The sequence below is a fragment of the Oryx dammah genome, unplaced genomic scaffold (assembly GCF_014754425.2).
Source record: "Oryx dammah isolate SB20612 unplaced genomic scaffold, SCBI_Odam_1.1 HiC_scaffold_11050, whole genome shotgun sequence".
NCBI lineage: Eukaryota > Metazoa > Chordata > Mammalia > Artiodactyla > Bovidae > Oryx > Oryx dammah.
In genome coordinates, this window is record NW_024080444.1 from 4131259 (window position 1) to 4140794 (window position 9536).

Here is a 9536-nt window from a genome sequence, read left to right on the forward strand (position 1 = left end):
TCACATTCTAGGATTTCTCACTCTAAGTGAGTGATCACACCATGGTGATTATTTGGGTCATGAATATCTTTTTTTGTACAGTCTGTGTATTCTTGCCACCTCTTCTTAATATCTTCTGCTTCTATTAAGTCCATACCATTTCTGTCCTTTATTGTGCCTGTCTTTGAATGAAATGGTCCTTTTGTATCTCTAATTTTCTTGAAAAAATCTCTAGTTTTTCCCATTTTGTTGTTTTCCTCTATTTCTTTGCATTGATCACTGAGGAAGGCTTTCTTACCTCTCCTTGCTACTCTTTGGAACTCCGCATTCAAATGGGTATATCTTTCCTTTTCTCCTTTGTTTTTCACTTCTCTTCTTTTTGCAGCTATTTGTAAGCCCTCCTCAGACAGCCATTTTGCTTTTTTGCACTTCTTTTTCTTGGGGATGGTCTTGATTCCTGTCTCCTGTACAACGTCATGAACCTCCATCTATTGTTCATCAGGCACTCTCTCTATCAGATGTAATCCCTTGAATCTATTTGTCACTTCCCCTATATAATCATAAGGAATTTGACTTAGGTCATATCTGAATAATCTGGTGGTTTTCCTTACTTTCTTCAATTTAAGTCTGAATTTGGGAATGAGGAGTTCATGATCTGAGCCACAGTCTACTCCAGTCTTTTTTTTTTTTTTTTGCTGACTCTATAGAGCTTCTCCATCTTTGGATGCAAAGAATATAATCAACCTGATTTCAATATTGACCATCTGATGATGACCATGTGTAGAGTTTTTTCATGTGTTGTTGGAAGAGGGTGTTCTATGACCAGTACGTTTTCTTGGCAAAACTCTGTTAGCCTTTGCCCTGCTTCATTCTGTACACCAAGGCCAAATTTGCCTGTTACTTCAGATGTTTCTTGACTTCCTGCTTTTGCATTTCAGTCCCCTATAATGAAAATGACACCTTTTTGGGGTGGTAGTTCTGGAAGTGCTTGTAGGTCTTCATAGAACCGCTCAACTTCAGCTTTCAGCATTATTGGTTGGGACATAGACTTGGAATACCGTGATATTGGATTGTTTGCCTTGGAAATGAACAGAGGTCATTCTGTCATTTTTGAGATTGCATCCAAGTACTGCATTTTGGACTCTTTTGTTGACTATGATGGCTGCTCCATTTCTTCTATGGAATTCTTGCCCACAGTAGTAGATATAATGGTCATCTGAGTTAAATTCACCCATTCCAATCCATTTTAGCTCACTGATTCCTAAAATGTTGACGTTCACTGTTGCCATCTCCTGTTTGACCACTTCCAATTTACCTTGATTCATGGACATAACATTCCAAGTTCCTATACAATACTGCTTTCTACAGCATCGGACTTTACTTCCATCACGTCACATCCCCAGCTGGTATTTGCTTTGGCTCCATCTCTTCATTCTTTCTGGAATTATTTCTCCACTGATCTCCAGTAGCATATTGGGCACATACCAACCTGGGGAGTTCATCTTTCAGTGTCCTATCTTTTTGCCTTTTCATACTGTTAATGGTATTCTCAAGGCAAGAATACTGAAGTGGTTTGCCATTCCCTTCTCCAGTGGACCACATTCTGTCAGAATCTTTTCTAGTGTGTTTGTAGTTCTCTCATTATAGACAACTATAGTTCTGTTCAGTTGAGAAATGCTAGAGGTTAGTTTATTTCTCATATCTTCGGGATCATCAATCGTTGTCTGATTTTCAGCATTTTATAAAAACATTGTTTCATATTTTTTATCTGATTATTAATACTTTCAGGTAGGTAGATGATAAAACTGTTTTTTGTTACTTCAGTCTGATTGAAAGCAGAAATCTAAAATGAGCATTTGGGATACGATATGCCCACTGTCCTTGTTTTAACAGGCAATGATTTCATGAACAGTAAGAATAGCACCAAAATTTGACAGACATTTACTCACTTGAACACTTCTGATATTTCCATAGCAGATTTACACCAGAGAATCAGTATTGCTGTTGTGGAGCAATGTAATGTTTTGACATTTTTAAAGTAAGATCAGAAAGTAAAACTTTGATTTTTGAAGTAGTTAATCACAACCATGAAATAACATTTTTAAATCTCACCTGAAATCATGACATAATAATAATTTGCAATTTAAGCAATGTTTGTTTTGCATGTATGCTGTATCATCAAAGGTGATAGAGTGAAAATGGACTTTGAAATGTGCCTCCTACCACTATTATGAGAATTAACTGAGATTAAGACTCAGGGACTCCGCAACTTTTCTCTTGCTGATTCAAATAAATATTCTTTATCCCCACTGTCTAAAACTCCTGTTCTATTACATCTATTTCCTTCACTTGCTATCACTCGTTTTGTCTTCCTTGTAAAAATAGGGTTTTTATATATGCCTTTAATGGAGACCTGGGAATATATATTTGTAACAAGTGTACAAATGATTTTGAGGCTGGTGATTTTGTATCTACACATTAAGAAACATTGGCTTATGGCTTTCTTTCCTTTTGGCATTATAGAGTTATATATATTAGTACTGGGAGGAAGTGGGCTCAAAGAAGCATATTACTCAGTGAGAATTATTGTTAATGGCATAATTTCCAGTCCTCTATATCTTCTAATTTCTGCTTTATTATTACTTAATCCTGATTAAATGGATTACAGTGAGGAAGAGAATACAAGGGAAAAATTCATTAAAAAAAATTCCCATCTATGGATTCAGCTATCACACTCTTCTTTCCTTCATAATCAATGTTCGTAGTGTTTGCTTTTCTCCATACTTCCACTGCAGGGTGTGAGATTAAATCCATGGTCTGGGAAGTAAAATCCCACATGCCTTGCCACATAACATGGCCAAAAACTTATTTCTTAAAAAAGTCTGCTTTTATTCCTTGCTCTTACATCCCCATCTTTTCATTAGGCCTTGTGAATGTATTTTGTGCTTCCAATTTTCTGTGAAGTCACTCTTGGTGAAGTCACCTGAAAACAAGATTGGTTGGTCATTTTTTCAGTTGTTAATGGTATCCAGTCTTAATTGACTCTTCTAGTATTTAACATTATTAAAAGGTCTTAAAATGATCCTTCTCCTTCCCTGGCCTCTCAAAGCATATTTTCTTTCTATTTCTGGTTATAGTTTATTGGTTCTTTATATATTACTAGCAAGATTTCCATTATCACTCTCAAATGTTGTTTTTTAAGCATTTCGTTTCTTAGTCTCTATTCAGTTTGGCCTACTCATTCTCATCCATGAATATACTAGTCTCCTCTCTACTGCAGATAACTTTCATGAAATGCCTCTGAATGTTTCCATCTGGTTGTTTTTAAATCACTAAAATATGATCAAAATCACTCATTATCTTTCTATCTCTGCCAAAGACTAAACCTCTGTCACTCCCATTACCTGTTTTGGTGAATAACAAAAAGACTAGTTATCTAATCTAGAAATTTTGGATTTTTTTCTATGAACATATTCTCATTCAAATCAAACTATTCATACATTCAGTTTGGGTTGGACACTGTCAGTTCAGTTCAGTTGCTCAGTTGTGTCTGACTCTTTGCAACCCCGTGAATCACAGCACACCAGGCATCCCTATCCATCACCAACTCCCGGTGTTTACTCAAACTCATGTCCATTGAGTTGGTGATGCCATCCAGCCATCTCATCCTCTGTCGTCCCCTTCTCCTCCTCACCATAATCCCTCCCAGCATCAGGGTCTTTTCTATTGAGTCAACTCTTCACATGAGGTGGCCAAAGCATTGGAGTTTCAGCTTCAGCATTAGTTCTTCCAATGAACACCCAGGACTGATCTCCTTTAGGATGGACTGGTTGGATCTCCTTCTAGTCCAAGGGACTCTCAAGAGTCTTCAACACCACAGTTCAAAAGCATCAATTCTTCGGTGCTCAGCTTTCTTCACAGTCCAACACTCACATCCATACATGACCACTGGAAAAACCATAGCTTTGACTAGATGGACCTTTGTTGGCAAAGTAATGTCTCTTTTTTAATATGCTATCTAGGTTGGTCATAACTTTCCTTCCAAGGAGTAAACATCTTTTAATTTCATGGCTGCAATCACCATCTGCAGTGATTTTGGAGCCCCCAAAAATAAAGTCTGCCACTGTTTCCACTGTTTCCCCATCTATTTCCCTTGAAGTGATGGGACCAGATGCCATGATTTTAGTTTTCTGAATGTTGAGCTTTAAGCCAACTTGGATACTGTAGCAACATTTAAAACCTGCTCAAACCAGCTATTTGGACACTACTTATTTTTCTTTCTATCACACAAATAACATCAAAGATGCTGAAAATCTTATTTAAATTTGGTTGCAGTCATATTTATTTAACGTATTGATTTAAAAAATCTGTATGCAGGTCAAGAAGCAACAGTTAGCACTGGAGATGGAACAACAGACTGGTTCCAAATAGGGAAAGAAGTATGTCAAGGCTGTATATTGTCACCCTGCTTATTTAACTTATATGAATAGTACGTCATGGGAAATGCTGAGCTAAATGAAGCCAAGCTGGAATCAAGATTGCCTGAAGAAATATCAATGACTTCAGATATGCAGATGACACCACACTTATGGCACAGAGTGAAGAAGACCTAGATAGCCTATTGATGAAAGTGAAAGAGGATAGTGAAAATGTGGCTTGAATCTCATCATTCAGAAAACTAAGATCATGGCATCTGGTCCCATCACTTCATGGCAAACAGATGGGGAAACAGTGGGAGACTTTATTTTTTTTTGGGCTTCAAAATCACTGCAGATGGTGATTGCAGCCATGAAATTAAAAGATGCCTGCTCCTTGGAAGAAAGGTTATGACCAACCTAGATGGCATATTAAAAAGGAGAGACATTACTTTGCCAACAAAGGTCCATCTAGTCAAAGCTATGGTTTTCCCAGTAGTCACATGTGAATGTGAGAGTTGGACTATAAAGAAAGCTGAGCATCAAAGAATTGGTGCTTTTGAACTGTGGTGTTGGAGAAGACTCTTGAGAGTCCCTTAGACATTAAGGAGATCCAACCAGTCCATCCTAAAAGAAATCAGTCCTGAGTATTCATTGGAAGGACTGATGCTGAAGCTGAAACTCCAATACTTTGGCCACCTGATGTGAAGAACTGACTCATTAGAAAAGACCCTGATGCTGGGAAAGATTGAGGGTGGGAGGAGAAGGGCATGACAGAGGATGAGATGGTTGGATTGCATCACCGACTCAATGGACATGAGTTTGAGTAAACACCGGGAGTTTGTGATGGACAGGAAGGCCTGGTATGCTGCAGTCCATGGGGTTGCAAAGAGTCAGACAAGACTGAGTGACTGAACTGATGATTTAAAAATATAAAATGTGATTATAAAGCTATTGATTATAAAAAAATTTCATTATTTTGCAATAGTACAATCATCACCTATTTTTTCAGTAGCACATACCTAGCTTTTCATATCCAGACATTGAATTAATTTCGTTTTCTTTCTGAATTTTCTTTCCCCTTGGTGACAAAGTTTGACAGAATAATTTTTGTTTCAAATACATATATGTAAGTTTAGTGGGACTAAAATTCTAGCTTCACTTTTTATTACAGTAAGCTCTTAAAACAGAAACTTGACACATGAAGTTTTGTCAGGTTTTCTGGGATTGAGTTTAGAGTTAGCTTTGATGTCTTATACTGTGCTTTTCTTTCTTTACCATTTTCTGGTGAGTTTCTGTATTTTGTGTCTTATTATATAGCCCAGGTTCATGTACATTAATCAGGTGTTTTTTTTTTTTTTTTTCCCTCTGAGCACATATCAATAAGAAGGACATAGCAAAGTGAAAGAGAGTTTCCATAAAGACATAAGGGTATATTATGAAAATGTAATTGGAAATTTCAATGCAGTTTTTAAAATAACTATTAAAACTTCATATTTCTTAAATATACCCTTCACTCCATTGCCTATTGCATTTATTTTTTCCTCAAATGTAAAGTAAAAGCCCACTGTTACAATTGACAGTCTAAACTCTTATGTTTATAGGAAAAGAAAACATGAAAAACTGTATTTTTTTTAATGACTTCCACTTCACGTAATTCACTAGCCTGAGTCTCAGAAATGCTTTGACAAAATGTTGAATTCTGCTCAGAAATGGAAACTCGTACAATGAATGAACACTTTATGCAAAAGGAAGGACAGGAAACAGATTCTGATAGAAAAGAAAGTCAAAATATAGATATTTATGATATTAAATCACCTATTGAAAACAAATTACAGACTGTTGAAAGTTAGTGTTCCTCCTCTGAGAAAGATTGGAAGAAGGTGTCAAATGTCTATCCTATCTTTATTTATGGAATAAAGCTATTCAAAATCTTCTTAATGTACTTTTGTCTACATGGCTTTAAACTTGAGAAAAAGACATAAGATTAATACGTTAATTTCAAGCATGGTGCTTTAAAAATATGCAAGGTAGATAATTGAATAAGAGCATTTCAAGTGATCTGCTAATATCAAGCCTGCATAAAACAAACCAGAACTAATAGGAAAATAAAATATTAGTGTAAGGATTATGGGTCATAACCATACTCCTGTGTCTGGCCTTTCTTAAGAGGAAATACAGTTTACTGTTTAGGGAACAAGGGAAAACATCTGGAGAGAATGACCAGAATGATATTAAAAACAAAAACAAAAACCTCACAGCCATACTTTTAAAAAATAGGTTAGTATGGTATTTGTCAAAATTTTCTGGCATATATGTATTCACTCATATTAAGAGAAAAAAATCTTTTAATTATTCAGTTAAACTTTAAACTTTTATTTAATTTAACTTTTATTTCTACTATGTTACCTGAATAAATGTAAACCTGTGATTTATTATTTTCATGTAGCTGAATCCTCAGGATTGACAGAAAAATAATATATTTAGTATCCTGAAACAACCTTTTTAATTTAAATCTCAAACATTTGTTTCTGAGAAATAACTGAAAACTTAGGTTAGCCAATTCAAAAATAACTTGATCACTGTATTTATTAACCAATAATCTCATGCTTAAACACAACCTGAAATTCTCCTTCCCTTGTTCCCCTACTATATTCCAAAGAAGATTTCAGGTCAGAATTCTCATGCCTTTTAGTGGGTAATGTTTCTATCCCAAGATTCTGTCAATTAAATAATTTTTGCCTTATTTCATTGTTATTCTCAAATTCTAAGAACCATCACCAGGAGGATAGTTGGCAGGTTTGGGGTGGGAAAAGAGGCACATTAAAAATATTACCTAATTATCTTTGATATAGAACTCGTATTTACTCTACTACACAGCTGCTTCAGAAAAGATACTTACCGATCATTCACTATCATCATCTGTTTGTCAATGAATCTGTCTATGTATCTATATCTGTGCTTTCTTTATAAGTGGTATTTGGAAGAATTCCAATCTTTCAGAAGATTTATTTGGTGTTTAAAATTATGCTAATGGATTCTTTGAATTTTATGGCCATACTTAAGCTTTCTATCTTTATACATTATTTTTCAGACAATTCAATAACTTCTCTTAATAAACCATTATAGTTTTATTATTTATACTTATAAATTATTATTGTGTAATCTATATATCAGTAGAAAATTACAATTTTTAAAGTTTAAACAGGTTCTTTTTAAACATGCTTTTCAGAATTTTTAAAAAGATTTATTTATGTTATTTTTGGCTGCTTCCGGTCTCCATTGCTGTGTGGGCTTTCTCTATTTGTGAAAAGTGGGGGGTTAGTCTTCTTTGCATGGCACAGGCTTTTCATTGCACTGGCTTCTTTCTGCAGAGCATGGGTTCTAGGTGCGTGGGCTTCCCTTAGTTGCAGTGTGTGGGCTCAGTAGTTGTGATGTGCAGATTTAGTTGTTCTGTGACATGTAGGATCTTTCTAGATCACAGATAGAACCCATCTCCCTCTCACTAGCAGGGATCTAGTAGGATCTCTAGAAACTAGACCACATGAGAAGCTCCCAAATTCCACTTTTATTTTATATTCAACTGTATATATCAACACTTGGGCTTGCCTTGTGGCTTCGCTGGTAAAGAATATGCCTGCAATACGGGAGACCTGAGTTTGATCCCTGGGTTGGAAAGATCTGCTGGAGAAGGGAATGGCTACCTGCTCCAGTACTCTAGCTTGGAAAATCCCATAGAGTCCATGGGGTCGCAGAGTCGGAAATGACTGAGCAACTGAACAACAATGAATATTTATATGTATGTCCATCTGTAAGTTAAACATGAGTTCATACTGATGTCTAGGATTATAATCCATCATCAGGTGGATAATTCTGTCTTCCTCTTGGTAGAACCTTCTACTCCAATGGTACAAAATCTGACTCCAAACATCTGCCATTTGTTTACCTAATTGTTCAGTTCCACTATACATCTATAGTGGTTTCAGAATTGTCAACCCTTGCCTCCAAGAGAAACAACTCAGTGAGAATACAGTGCTTATATACGTTCTTTTTGCTTTTAATATTATAGGCTCCACTCATTTCCGTAGTTACTTAGGTAAGCTTCTTTCCCCTTATGTCCTTCACTGAGGCTGTGTCTCACATTTGTAATACAGTTAAATATTTTGCCACATCCTGCATTCCATCCTGTGACCCACTGACCTCTAACAAAAGTAAATCTTCCAATAAATGAGTATAGATTATCTCCCCATTTATCAATTAGAGAATGTTTGATTTCTTTCACCAGTATTGTATAGTTTTCTGCAGGTGTATTATGAACATATTTTGTTAGATTTGTATCTGACTGTTTCATTATTTTGTTTCTGTTATAAGTAGTATTTTAAAATTTCAAATCTCAATTTTTCATTATTGATTGTTACAAACTGAATGTTTATGTCTTCCAAAATGTATGTTAAAGCACCAAATCCCATGAAGACTTTATTCGGAGGTAGAACTTCTATGGAGACAAATAAGGTTAAATGATAGATCCTTTGGGATTTTCAAGCCATATGTATTTAAGCATGGCTTTTGCAAATAAATACAGTTTCATTTTTCCATTTCCAGAGTGTATGCTCAATTTCTTTAATTGCACTAGAATTTCAGTATATTGTCAACATAAAAATGAGAGCAGACATTCTTATTTTGTTCCTAATCTCAGAGGAAAGCATCCAGTTTGTCACCACTGACTATGATGTTAACTATAGGGCTTCCCTGGTGGCTCAGATGGTAAAGCATCTGCCTGCAATGCAGGAGACCCAGGTTCGATCCCTGGGTCAGGAAGATCCCCTGGAGAAGGAAATGGCAACCCACCCCAGTACTCTTGCCTGGAAAATTCCATGGATGGAGGAGCCCGGTAGGCTACAGTCCATGAGATCGCAAAGAGTCGGACATGACTGAGAGACTTCACTTCACTTCACTTCACTTACAGAGTTTTTCTGGTAGATGTTCACTATTAAGTTGAGGGAGTTCTTTTACATCCATAATTGGCTAAAGGTTTTTATCATGAAAGCTGTTGGGTTTTGTCAAATGGTTACTGTCTCAAGTAACATAGTTAAAGAGTTCTCTTTAGCCTGTTGATGTGCTGGATAACACTGGGTGATTCTC

At 35.9% G+C, this 9536-nt stretch overlaps 1 non-coding gene across 1 annotated transcript; it reads left to right on the top strand.

Annotated features, from left to right (window-relative positions):
- The first annotated feature begins 9140 nt into the window (after positions 1 to 9140).
- TRNAC-GCA lies at positions 9141 to 9213 on the top strand. The gene has a single exon. It is a non-coding gene; the product is annotated as a tRNA-Cys (tRNA).
- Positions 9214 to 9536: the final 323 nt, after the last annotated feature.